Below are 14,743 nucleotides of genomic sequence, written 5' to 3'. Positions count from 1 at the left end.
TTCATAAGAGGGAACTAGACTTCTTTTCATCCTGCTACATAACCAGGTTTATATCCCAAGAGAATTCAAGAAAGAATGCCACCTGGGAGATGCAGAAAATCTCAATAATTAGTCTGGGACTGCACAAATGAAAACAAGAGACTTTTGTAGACCCAAGTGTATTTCTTCTGCATTTTCATATTCTCAAACATCTCTGCTGCTCTGCTCCAGATTGTATAATCACACATAGAAAACTGTCAGTTAGGTCTGTGGATAGGAGCCTGGGGATGGATAGGATATGCAGTTTTCTTCAAAGTTGACCTCAGTGCTCTGTTTTAACTAGGATATAAACTCTACCTTATAGCATAGAAATTTAATGTCTGGAATATATATATATATATATATATATATACACTATATATATATACACACACACACACACACACATATATATATATATATCCTGCAGTTCCCCAATCCCAAGAGCAAGGGCAGGTTGTGTTGGGCAGTAGGATAAAACAGCCTGGTATATAGTTGTAGGATAGAAAAAGTTGCCCTAGGAATTAGGTGGGCTGAAAATTTTAGAAAGAAATAGTCTGGAATTCTTCAGATTCACTGTAAGACTGATAATTATAACCCAAGCTAATACTAGGTCATTTACCATTCTTGTCAAATGTTGACTATGGTGCTCCTGCTGATATGAAGTTGAAACCTGGGCTTAGGAGAAATGGTTTGTCCACCCACACACAAATACACTGATATGTCTTTTGTAGATTTTCTCCTTTTCAGAGGATTTCCATAGTAGGATAGAATGGCAAAATCAGGGTGGTGGTCTGATTATTTCTAAATCATACTACCTACATCCCCGTCTTTACCCCTCAACTCCCTCATCTCCCTGTCACTGGAACCTTGAACTGACCCTAGGGCTACATTGGGCTTTAATAAGTAAGCTTTCCTCTTAACCTACCCGGAAGCAGGCTTCCGCATCACTTCTCCATCACTCCTAAACCATGCCCCCTTTTCACACTAGCTTCCCTTGATGTGGTGTCTTCCCCCTGCTGGCATATAACCTCCTTAAAGGCAGGAACTGTCTTGCTTTCCTGTATTTGTATTCCTAGCCTTCAGCCAGTGCCTGGCACATAGAAAGCAATTAATAAATGTGTTATCATTATTACTATCATCATAAAAGAGGTGAGAAGTAAGGTAATGGAGATTTGTAACTTGATACCAATTTCTGGGTTCTGCTTTGCTAACCACCCCACCTCCAAACACACACACACACACACACACACACACACACACACACACACACCATTCCTGTGCAATTGCTTCCCCTTACCCTCATGTGGATAATAAAATTTGACTGCAGAAAAAGCTTGTTAGTTCGATGTCAATTAAAATAATTCAAAAATATGGTCTAAATCCAAGCCACTTATATTTTCCCATGAGCTAGATGAGATAGGTTTTTAAATTTATGGTCCTTATTTGTTTATTTCATTAGAATCGCGTGTGTGCGAATATATAACTTCAGATTGAAATTAAGTTCTTAGTATTTATTATTGTTAGTAATGGGTTTGGGAACAGAAGAATATGTCTGAGACCATATGCTACAGATAATTGTCAAGGGCTCCACTCATAACTCATTTAGGGTATTTCTTTCTGATAGCTTTGTTCTGCTTCAGCACTGGTGTACCACTGCCAGACTGGCATGTCTTTGAGTCTCACATTACAGTGTGGGAGAGAATAGGGAGGGGAATGTACAGGAAAGATTCTGAGAAGCTTTCTTTGGCTTGGTATGGTGGTCTGGATTTTCTGTTCCCATCTCTTTCAGGGTTATTGTATATGGATGGCCTGACCGTTGTGCCCCTGGAAAGGCAGGAGCTTTGTGGCAAGCCTTTGTTTGCCAACCTTAATGTTTGCCCTTTCCCCGCCATGATGTTTACCTAAGCATTGATTGGCACATGACAACCCTTCCCCAGATGGGCTTTGTAAAACACAAACACAGAACTTATTCCCTGAACTCCCAGGACTATGAGTGAGAAAATCTGATGGAATTACAACAGCTCACCCATGAGAATGGAGAAATCCAAGACCATGGCTAGTGAAGGAGCTGCTTGGCACCTATAGCCCTGTACTCCTCTGCTTAAGCCATAAATCCAGTTCCATTCACAAGCATTTATTGAGTGCTTACTATGTGTCAGACACTGTGCTGGAGCATAAATCTACCTCTGTGTGTTATAATTTATCTGGCTGGCCTAGAATTAAATGGGCTGGTCTAATGATCACCAGCATTAGTTCCTACTCTGATGCTGCCAAAAATAACTCCATTCGCCAGCTAGCGACTAGAAGGTGATTGGAGAGTTGCTTCTACTCCTGCACCTTGGCAGTTTGCCTCTTGGGGTGCTTCTGACCCTAGAAGGGGCACACTAACTCTGCCTCCTGCATATTGACCACCATTGGAAAGAATCCCTCTTTTTGTGCTTGGGAGAGAAAACAAATGATCATTTGTCTTGTGTAGATTCCCATCAACGCCATCTTCTTAGTTGCTTTTAAAGCGATTGCTCCTGTCCTTCTGGGAACTGAATTCCTTCCATTGTACTTTCTGTACCCTGAGTCTTAAACCCACTTTGGTAAGAATTCCTCCTCCTTGCTGCCTGAAGTATGGGCCCCCAGGTTTCTGTCTACTACAGCTTCCCTCTCTCAGCTGCCCACAGAAGTGCTTTTAGAGTTTATTAGAGGGCTCTATAAATAAGGGCTGGAGAAATCTAGAGGCTTCTTGGAAAATTTGTGAATTGAGCTGTATCTTGAGAGATGAGTAGGATCCAGTGAGGACAGTAAGGTTAGGGGAGGCAGATTGATGGTGACATTTTAGGAACATGGTTGATAGCAAAGCTGAGCTTATGGAAACATAATGCCCAGTGATTCTGGCATTGATGAAGCGCTAGGGAGGTGTAAAGGTGTTCTAGGTCCGTATGGTCAGTGTGGGCAGCAACAGGTCTCCCTCTGCACGATGCTTTCAATATGACAAATGCAGCTTTGTGAAAAGCTCCTTCTTCTGAAGTGTATGATTCTCTTTTGCTTCAGTTAGTTTGTGGGAATAACACAGCTTGGGTCACTGACATATGGAGGAGAGCAGGATGGTCTGTGAAAACACATTCCCCACAGCAATCCTGGGCACTACAATCTCTATGGTGACCTGTTGCTGTGAACCCAGGCATATCAATTTGGTATCTGAGATGAACTGGTTCTTCATGTCCATTCAATTCACCCTCTGCCTCTGGTGACACCTGGCAAACCTTGGATCACTTCCCAGTGATCAGTGAGAGATGAAAACTTGGGCAAAGAGTGATGATAGTACCCGGGGAGATCAAGAAATCACTGTGGGGCTGTTGCTCATACAGGAATCTGCCACCACAGAACATCCTGCCCCTCTCATGCTCTTCTTGTTCCAGCCCAACGTGTTTCCTTGTACATGACAGTCCATTTCCCTCTTTGTACATGCTGTCCCGGTGCCTGGAAAATGCTCTCACTTCACCTTGGCCTCTTACAGTCAATCTCTGGCTCTTTTTAAGACATGGCTCTAGCTCTTCCTACAAGAGGCCTGTCCCAGTTCTGAGTTTCCCTTACTTGATTACTTTGTACTTATTTTATATTGGAGTACATCAGATCTAACCCTTTCCTTTCACAGATGAGAGAACTGAGGCACAGAGTTTAAATCACTTGCCTGGAGTCACATAGCTATTAAGTGTCCAAGGTGGGATTTGAACCTGGGTTCTCTGACTCTCTAATCAAGGTATTTTCCCTAGTACTGACATATCTGTATACATGTAAACTTATACAATACAATGTCCTTCAGTACAATATCCTTTAGGACATTGACTGTTTTGTCTTTTTGCTTTTGTATCCTCGGCACGCTGAATGAATGAATGAATTTACACAGATGCCCTATTGACCTGTTTTTTATTGATTCCAGGAACTCATCTCCTCGTTCCCAAATTAGAAAATCTCCAATTTGGCAAATTACTGATGCTGGCATAGACATAGGAGGGCAGCTTAAACCAATTTAGAATGCTGGGCAATATCCTAGGAACAGATTATCTCCCTAGAGATAAAACATAATTTTCTGGTGCAGGTCTTAATATACTGGATTCATGGACATCGAAAATACTTTGGGAGCCCTGCACATCCTAAGTGGTATAAGTAGCTATGTAGCCCGTATTGACTTTGGAAGGCGATCTTCCAGTCATCCCCTTTTAGATCCAGGAGCAGTGGTACCCCTCTCACCCTACCTCACCCCCCCCCAAGTTCCAAGTTAGTGAATTTCATTGCTTTTTCCAGGAAGTTGATTTTAAAAGCTAGACCATACTTGTCCCAGCTGGTGATGTCCCTCAGAGTGCAATAATTGAGGCAGAATTGGCATTTCCTGCCTTTCATTTTTCGACAATTTTAGGATCCAGCAAAGGCACTGGGATAGAAATGGATGAAATCCTTTGGTTTTGTTTAATGAGTTCCCACAAAGTGACAATTTCCAATTTGGTCAACAAGTAGTTTTGGTTGGTTGTCATGGGAACTTCCAAAGCAACAATGACAACACCATGAAAATCATGTGACATTTATATAGTGCCTTATAGTTTACAAAGCATATCACACACATTATTTGAAACTGTAAGTCCTACTTTACAGATTGGAAAACTCAGGATCAAAGAGGCAATGGGGGTGCAAAGGAATCAGTACAACTTACTCCCTTCCAACATATCCTGATAGTTTCGGTCTTGGGGAAGGAACATTGACTAGGGAGATTGTGACTGATGATTCTGACTGGATGGGCCATGAAGCTTTTCTAAGAGGATCTTTTCCAAATGCCTTTTCATAGTTGATCGTACAACCCGGACAACCAATCCCCAGTAATACTGGGATGTTGGGAGAGTAAATCGTATTAAGGCTAAATATTTTCTCATTCATAAGTTTCTTGGTCACCTGGGTCATTCACTGTTTCAGACCAAAGTGAGCAACTGTCAGTTCTTTTGAATATCTTGGAAGAGGGAAGGCGCAAAGTATCTTTGGGGTACTCCCTTTTTCTGGGGTAGAATTAAGTCTTAAAAATTTGTAATGGTCCTTGAGTTCATACAACTTGGACCTCTAATAGCTGATGATTTGGAAATTAGATCTTTTTTTGCGGGGGGGGGCTTATTGATTCCTTTTCCTTTTGTTTTTATATCAGAGTAATTTCTGGCAATAACACTCTCTATCCCTCATCCCCTATAAACCTCTCATCTAACCTGTACCTGAATGAAATTCTACTCTGTAACACAAATGGTCATCCAGGTTTTGCTTAAGGCTTCCAGTGTAACGTGGCTAGAACTCTGGCTCCCTCTCTCAGAACCTGTCTGGCTATACTTGTCCCTCAGAATTCCAGGATATCTTGAGAGCAGGGGTTGGGGCAGCCTTTTTTCTCTGCTGCTATTGGTTTGAACCCCTACCAGGTGTTTGTTATGGACTTGTGACTTAGCATCCTAGTTCCATTCAACCCCTTAACATTAGGAGACATTCACAATGGTGGCTTCAATCCTTTATCTGTAAAGATGAGCTGGAGAAGGAAATAGCTTTGCCAAGAAAACCCCAAATGTGGATATGAAGAGTTGGACATGGCTGAAACAGCTGAACAACAACAATTTACTTGAAAGATACAGTAAGAAAAAAATATACAAATGTTTTCCCCAGTATCTCCAGGGCTTATTCTCCCATGGAAACCCAAGTCTCTGGGGAAGTAGGCTCAAAACTTAGCTGTTCTTATGTAGCATTGGTCCCACTGAATTCACATCCAAAGTTGGCATCATTGCTAGATGCGTCTTTCTTCTGGGCTGGAGTCCTGAAGGTCATGCCTGAAAAATCACCCCATTTTGTGGGGCTTCAATGCTGCACTGGCTCTGGAATCCAGATTCTGGAACACTGGGATTGTGGAAGTGTTCTGATTACCTTTTGAACTCATCAGATTGTGAGGCCCCTTCTTTTCACTTAAAAGCGAAAAGAACAAATTAAAAAAGTCAAAGACTGAGGCAAGTAGATGGCACAGTAGATAGAACACTGGACCTGGGATGAGGAAGACTTCGCTTCAGATATGGCCTCAAAACACTAGCTATGTGACTTTGGGCAAGTCACTTATTCTCTGCTGCTATTTCCTCAACTATAAAAGGGAGATAACAATAGCACCTGCCTCCCAGGGTTGCTATGAGACTCAAACGAGATAAAATTTGTGAAGTGCTTACCTGACACAGTCATAGTTATTACTCCTAGTGCATCAAAAGTAGTATATAAATGCTTATTCCCTTCCCTTTCCCCCTTATTTCTCAGGGTCACATGGCCTTAGAAAAGAGAACTCCCTAGGGTTTCTTCTCTTATAGCATGGGCTCTCACAAGATCCTATGAGCAAAAGAGTTACCAAATGAAGTCAAATGAGTGAATGAGGCGAGGAAGTAGCCAAAACTGAAAGGTCTTTTTGAGTGCCTCAGAAACTGGATTGCTTCCTGTTTTCTAGAAGCTTAGCTGACTGGAACCTGTTAAAGGATGTCCACTCGTATTCCAAGCCACCTCTCTTATGCATTGTTACACTGTTCCTAGAAGCAAGCTCCTTGGTATCCTCCCTGCAGAGAGGCTCATCAGTGAGGAATCTTCACCCTTGACAGTGCCCATGACCCTAGTAAAGAGAATCGCCATTCCCTTCTGAGGCAGCCCAGAGATTCTGTCAAACGCTGTATTAAAACCTAGGCAGGTACTGCAAACTGGACTTACAGCATTCCCTTGATCTACTGGTCTAGTCACTTTGTCATAAAAGGAAATAAGGTTAGTCTGATATGACCAGTTTCTGATTAATCCCTGCAGGCTCATGGTGATCACCACTTCCCCTTTCTAAATGCTGACAAATCATTCCTTTAATAATATGTTTTAGAAGTCAGGCGAACTCCCCTGCCTAGCGTTTAAAGACTACTCCCTTTTTGGAAAATTGGTTCAACGCTTGCTTTTCTCTAGTTTGAGGGCACTGCTCATTTTCCAACATTGCCAACAGCAGTTCAGCAATTACGTGTGCTGGGTCTTTTAGTTCCTCAGGAAGCAGTTCAGAGATGTGATGGTGACCTGAATTCATTGACCAACATCTCTCACATCCAACCCCTTTCCCCTGCCCTAGTTCAGGGCCTCATCACTTTGCACCTGGATAATTGCAAGGGTATCCTAATTGCTCTCCTTGAATGAATTTTCTCCCCCTTTCGTTCTCCATACAGCTGCTAAAATATATTCCTAAACACAGATAGAACCATATCACCCTTTCTACTCAGAAATATGCAATGGCTCCCTCTTTGCCCTGAGATTAAAATACAAATCCATCATCTAGATATGGAAAATTCTCCACAATCTGGCTACCAATTACTGTACCTTTCTAGTCTTATTTCATATTACTCCTCTTCATTTACTTTCCATTCCAAACAAACTGTGCTGCCACCTGTCCCCTGATCCTGATAGGCCATTCCTTGCTTCATTGCCCTTATGTAAGAGATGCATTCTTGGAGTGGCTAGGTGGTGCAGTTAATAGAGTACTGGCCCTGGAGTTAGGAGGACCTGAGTTCAAATTTGAACTCAGACACTTAACACACATGTGACCTTGGGCAAGTCACTTAACCCTAATTGCCCTCCAAAAAGCAAAAGAAAAAACAAATTTAAAAAAAGAAGAGATGCATTCTCTTCTCACCCCTGAATTATGGAATTCCTAGCTTTTTTCAATGTACAGCTTCCCACCTCTTATACTGTGCCTCTCTCTCTCTCTCTCTCTGTTTCTTTCTCTCTCTGCCTTCCCTATTCCTTTCTCTGCTCCTCTGTCTTTTTCTCATACATATATAGATTAGATATTTATTGATAAATATTTGTGTATATTTATATTTCTGGACTAAACATTTTCAAGGGATTGCAGTTTTTATAGCAGTTCAGATAAAATAAGTGTCTGTCTCTATGTTTATTATTAGACTCTTCCTATTTGTTTCTGCATCTTGCTTTATCTAGTCTATTTCATTAATCAGCTTTAAAATTTTTTTTTTATCTAAGTCAAATGATTTTTATTTTCTTTATCATTGCTTCTTCTGTTGTATTTTTAGAGCTTTATTGGGGTGTTTGTGGGGGACCTTGAATACTTTAGGTCCTAACATACCACCATTTTCCCACAATTCCCCTATAGAAAGTTTTGACAATTATTGTTTTTTTAATATTGTTTAATATCTACCAGCGTTTAGGTCACCTCTTTCCTACATTTTTTTCATTATGTCTCTTGATATTCTATTTCTCCAAGTGAATTTTATTATTACTTTGTATAATTCTGTAAAGTCTCCCTTGGGTAATTTCGTTGTTATAGCAGCAAATTTGCCTTGATGTGTAGTATCATTACTTTTCCTCTATTGTCATGACCCAGCCATTCAACTCTGCATATTTCCCTTCTTTTATTTCTTTAACAATTGTTTTTTGTTCTATGTATAAATCTTGTGTCTTAGTGCATTTTGTTGTTACAGTATATGAAATATAGTATATATTTTAAGTGGTCAAGGGATAGTAAAAAGAGTTTTAATTTTTCTTTTTTTTTAAGCAATCAGAGTTAAGTAACTTGCTCAAGGTTACACGGCCAGTTATTTCTGGGTGTGGTGCTGAGTGTCTGAGCCCAGGATTCGATCTCCAGGTCATCCCGACACTGGAGCCGGTGCTCTTACTCGCTGAGCCACCTGGCCGCCCCTAAGCAATTGGGGTTAAGTAACTTGCTCAAGGTTACACGGCCAGGTGTTTCTGGGTGGGTGCTAAGTGTCTGAGCCCGGGATTCGATCTCCAGGTCTTCTCAACACTGGAGCCGGTGCTCTTACTTGCTGTGCTACCTGGCCGCCCCTAAAAAGAGTTTTTAAAAGAAGAAATACAAATAATGACAATGTAAAAAATTCTTCAAAATCGTTAACTAAAGAAATATAAATTAAAACAAGCAAAAGGTATGAATTCACATCTGTGCAATTTGAAAAAAAATGGAAAATGTGGGGAAAAATTCAATGCTGGCAGGGGGGTTTAGGAAGGATAGGCAAGACAAGGAACAAAGGATTCTCTTCTGGGGAGAGGGTCGGGGTCCAAGCTAGGCTTTACTCAAGGGTAAACCCTGAAGCCAGCCATGGTTTCTTTGGAGGGACAAATCCAACATTCTGACCATGCTGAGAAAGTGGCAAAAACAGAAGTAGGAGAAAGAAGTCCAGGCCAGGAGATGAATATTGGAATAGGAGGCAATACATGGAGGTGGGTGAAGGAGCTGACCCTAAGTCTAACTCAGCCTTTCTTCCCAAAGCTTTGGTTTTTTGTTGGCTATGTCCCCTGAACCCCCCCACCCCCACCCCCACTCTCATCCCCACCCCTACCTCAGTTTCCTGCTGGTAAACTCCTAGCCAGGATTCACCAAGCCCCAAGTGAATGTAGCAAAGGTTCATCAGGCCCCCAACAAATTTAGCCTCATCAGCAAAACTTACATAATGTTGAGGGAAATGGAATACAGGGTGGTATCCCTTTCTCTCTCCTTTGTCTATGAATTGAGGGAAGAAACTGGGGTAAGATTAAGCCTCCTTAGGTCACAGAGGCTAGATGGTTCCATGGATATAATGCCAGGCCTGGAATCAGGAAAACCTGAGTTAAAATCTGGCCTCAGACGCTTACCAGTTGTGTGGCCCTGGGCAAGTCACTTAACCTCTGTTTGCCTTAATCCACTGGAGAAGAAAATGGCAAACCCCTCCAGTATCTTTGCCAGGTAAACCCCATGGACAGTATAGTTCACAGGGTCACAAAGAGTTGGAATTACAACAGTTGACACATTGAATGAAATGGGGAAGTAAATTAACTCCCAGGTTTGTGTAGTAGAATGAGCTGAAGATGTGTTAGACTGAGGCCTTCCCTTTTATGTACATGAGAGGCTGCACTGACCTGAGAAGTCTGTGATTATGTGACTGTGATTATGTTATTGTGATTAGGAAGTCAGGGCAGGAAGGCCGCAGCAGCAGCTGCCAGCAGCACAACATCATTAGCTTCTCTCCTATTCTGAAGTTTGCCCGTGGGCAGTAGATAAAAGGAGGGAGAGCCCAGCCCTTTGGACTCCTGTGTAGGCTGGTCTAGAGTGTTATAATGGTTAAGCTGTGTATTTCAGAAAGGAAGGAGAGCCAGAGAACCAGGGGAGACCTCTGTGGGGCAGAAGAGTGCAAATTGTAAGGGATCTGGTTCCCTTGGTGGATTTCCATGGGTCTGTGATTGTGTTCCTCTGTGCATTCTCCTGAAAAAAAAGTCTGTGCATTGGGCTTGGTGGCTATCTGACTGAGGTCTTAGGTAACACCTGAGGTCTTTCCTCTTCCCCAAACTCCCAGTCATAGGGTGAGTTCCCTGGGGGAACTTTATATACTTACATATTTTTTTCATACCTCAGGTTTAAGGTGCTCTGTGGGTCTGTACACCTAAAATTATAGCTTACAAGCCACTATGAACCAGTATACCTTTCCATAGTCAGCCAGAAGACACAATTAGCTTGAGAAGGAATTACTCATAGCATAGTAAGATTTATAATAGAACATTTCCCACCCCCACCCCCATTAACTTAGGGCATATCCTTCCACAAATATGCACACAATTAGAGAGGAGAATGGACAAGTACAGAGATTACACATGAGGGTCCCACAGGTGAGAAGCCCAAGTGGATAGACAACTCATGCCTTTGATGCTGTCTCTATCTCTTGCCTCTTCTTCAGTGCGTAGATATTCTGACTGGTCTCATTGGACCTGGTTATGACCAGGAGTGTTGGCCATTGTCTCCACCACCTCCAGTGTCTGGCTAAACTGAAATCTCTGTCTGGAAAAAGGGAAGAACCCTTACCCTGAACTGGCAGGAAGCCTCACCCACTCTATTTCCTCAGAGGTCTTCTATCTTCTAGGCTCCAGCTCTGTTTTCCAGGTTTTTCATAGAAGGTTGCGATTCAGGAAGACACGTTCTTGAATTCTCCTCTTGAGCTGTATGTAGTAAGCACATGTTTTATAGCCATATGCTTCTGCTGCCAGATGGCAATACCATTGTGTGGGTGTGTGTGGGGAAGATAGGGAAAAGGGGAAGAGAGAAAGAAATCTCCATTGCTGCATTCTTCCAGAGACACAAGGGAGACACATTCTTAAGAGATGAGAGGTTGGGGTGGCTAGCTGGTGCAGTGAATAGAGCACCGGCCCTGGAGTCAGGAGGACATGAGTTCAAATCTAGCCTCAGATACTTAACACTTACTAGCCTTGTGACCTTGGGCAAGTCACTTAACCCTAATTGTCCTGCTTTCCTCCTCCAAAAAAAAAAAAAAGAGAGATGAGAGGTTGAGTACCTCAACCACAGTGATTGCCCTGATTTTAAACTTTCAGTTTCACCTGTTCAACCCCATCATCAATGAGCAGCTAAGCAAAGCACCCAGATAATCCATGCCCAGCAGCATGTCCATTGTCTTTGTTAACTCCCAACCTTGTTTTCTGTGGTCTTTCACTTGTTTCACTGTCACCTGACTCCTCATGACCCCATTTGGGGTTTTCCTGGCAAAGATGCTGGAGTGATTTGCCATTTCCTTATCTGGCTCATCTTACAAATGTTGAGACTCAGGCAAACAGGGTTAAGTGACTTGCCTGTACGACTATTAAGTGTCGGAGGCCACATCTGAACTCAGGAAGATGAGTCTTCCTGACTTTGGGCCCAGCACTCTGTCCACTAGACCAACTTAGCTGCCCATGAACAAATGTATTTAAAGTCTAATGCTCTTACAAACTTCAAATGGGCCACTAAATGTCCAGCATCTTTTAACTTAGTTAAATGGATAGATCTCAGTTGTTCTGGTCTCTGATGATCCCTCCTCCTCCCAAACCAAGAATCTACCAAGAGACTGGACTGATATGAGCTTGTGTCACAAGCTTGGTGAAAATTGCAAATTTCCTAACAACTTCTGAACTGTGACCTCTTTTCTCTGATTTGTCCAGGATATCAGTTCCAGGATCCTGGTAGATTAGACCAAAATGAATGATAAACAATAAGTTAAGTGTCCTGTATTCATGCTTAATTTTTATGTGCAGACCTGATCTCTCTAACAAAACTGTAAATTCTTTTTTTTGCTTTTTTTTTTTTAATTTTGGAGGGCAATGGGAGTTAAGTGACTTGCCCAAAGTTACATAGCTAGTAATTGTGTCAAGTGTCTGAGTCTGGATTTGAACTCAGGTCCTCCTGACTCCAGGGCCGGTGCTCTATTCACTGCGCCACCTAGCTGCCTTGAGACTGTAAATTCTTTAAGCTAGTAATTTTTTAAAGAAAATTCTTCAGGATGTCAGCCATATAACAATTGCTTAATAATTACTTGTTTGATGAATAAATGAATGAAAAAATATGTAAGTATATAAAAAATAAGTAAATGTATGAATGAATTTTTCAATATGTGGTATTTAAAAATACAAGTCACAGTTTTTCTCTTCATGTCTAGATATAATAGGTCATCTAGGCAGTGCAGTGGGTAGAGTGCTGGGCCTGGAGGCAGGAAGACAAACAAGTCATTTAACCCTGTATGCCTCAGTTTTCTCATATGGAAAAGGAGCTAAAGAAGGAAATAGCAAAGCATTCCAGTATCTTTGCCAAGAAAACCCCAAATAGAAAAGTTGGACATAATTCAACAACAATTAGATATATATTTTCTCTTCTATTTGGGTGCATATATGCATCAATACAGATCATTTGGCATAATGCCTTGCAAAGAAAATGAGAATGATTCTTCTCAAAAGTTCAGGGAAACTAGAGTTAAGATCAGAAAGTATGTCTGCTTCTCAGAGTCTAGAATTTGTATAAACTAGAAGAAAAGCCCTGACATCCAGGTGAGTGGTATAATTCTTTTTTTGTGTGCCTCTGAATGGAGGAAGGAAAAAATTGGGATGTCTGTGGCCAAAGGTTTTTGTAAATAAATCTTATAAAGTTTTTTTTTATAAATATAAATCTTTGACATTTGTAATGTAAGGAGAAATGTGTGCCAGTTAAAATGTAGTCTTGATCTTATGTTTCCTTTCTGAATTTTTGTTTTTAACGAATTTCGTTGTTGATTCTTGAACCTAATTTTGCATATTGCATAGCTAACAAGGTTACACTTGATAGGCAGAACAAACTAATCTTCCTTCTTATTAGGTAGAACAAACTAATCTTTTTTGAGAAAAAAAATGTTCAATAAAACTTTTTCCTTAATGTTAATGTCTTATGTTTAGAAAGTAAACTCCTTCACAAAACTTGAACTTGAAATGTATTTGTCAACAGGCTATGTATTTTTTTTTCAGTCTCTAGTTGCCAAGTTTTATTTTTGTTATCATGTTTCTCTGTGAGTGAAGCATATAGGAAAACATTTCCCTCCACGTTTCCCTTCTTGCTGCATGCTTGAAGCAGGTGCTATCAGTCCAAGAATGTTTTCTCAGGTCAGTCCTCCTGTGGTCTTTCAGTTAAAGTATCCTCATTTGACCTGGTAACCAGATAACCTTGTGGTCCTGCCAATCCAGGAGTGGAATTCCTTCGTTCATAGTAACTGAGAAATAAGACTAAGGTCTATATTAACTATGTCATACCTTTCCGTCAGTCAGCCAGCAAATCAACAAAGACAGCACATTTCTGCTATGTAGAATTAGGCCCTGTGCTAGGTGCTGGCAGCCTGTCATACCAGCAAATGACACATAATCATGAAAATAAGTACTAGGTCACACGTCTAGGCCCTAAAAGACATGGGTACAAATTAAATGAACATGATGGTCCTGAAATAAACTCAGTCTACTCTGGATTTTCTTTCTAGTCCAATTTTGTTTGGTTTTGCTTCCATAACTCAGCATTCTGGGCTCTTGTACAACCTTGCTCCATATCCCTTTCCAGGGTTATCACATTACTCCTGGCCTTCGACACATTTTACATTCTAACCAGACTGGACTATTGATTATCAGAGACAGGCAGAGAAAGGGGTTCAAATCACAACCCAAACACTTATTAGCTGTGTGGCTAATAAACAGGTGGCCCGTGCCTGCTTCTTCATCTACAGAATGGGGAGGTTTGGTCCAGGTGGTCTCTAAGGTCCCCTCAAACTCTCTATCTCTGATCCTGTGACTTCTTGCCTTGCCCTGCCCTTCCCTGCTTCTGGCATTTACAGCAATCATCCCAGATGCCTGAAAAAGATTCCTTCCAGACTGCCAGCTGTTGAACTACCTCCCTTCCTTCAAGTGCCACAACTACCCCACCTCCCATTGTTGCCACCTGGTCCGTAAAGCCTTCCTTTATTCTCTGACTAAAAGTGAATTCTACTTCCTTAAATCTTTATTTGGATTTCTTCTATACATTTATTACATATTATAACTTGTAGTACAGTTATATACTTATCTGATCCCCTTAGCAGATTATAAACTTCTTGAGTGCAGGGACCACATCTCATTTTATATTTGTGTACCTAGTTAATTGTACATAGTAAAGTATTTAATAAATATTTGTTTAATTTAATTCTATTTTCATCAGAATCTGTACATGGGTTTTGGGGAAAGGGGAAAAGAAGTTAGCATATATTTACTATAGCTATAGGGTAGACCCCCCAATTTTATTAATAAAATTGGTTGCATTCCAATAGTTAGATAATACAAAAGTCAGTTGTTGGGAACTAGTAATATATTTTGCAACAGAAACAATCGTGGAAATTGT

Source organism: Petaurus breviceps, unplaced genomic scaffold, assembly GCF_028583685.1.
Source record: "Petaurus breviceps papuanus isolate PSGF00001 unplaced genomic scaffold, PetGlider_PUasm1.0 178, whole genome shotgun sequence".
Classification (NCBI taxonomy): Eukaryota; Metazoa; Chordata; class Mammalia; order Diprotodontia; family Petauridae; genus Petaurus; species Petaurus breviceps.
This window is presented reverse-complemented; position numbering follows the sequence as displayed.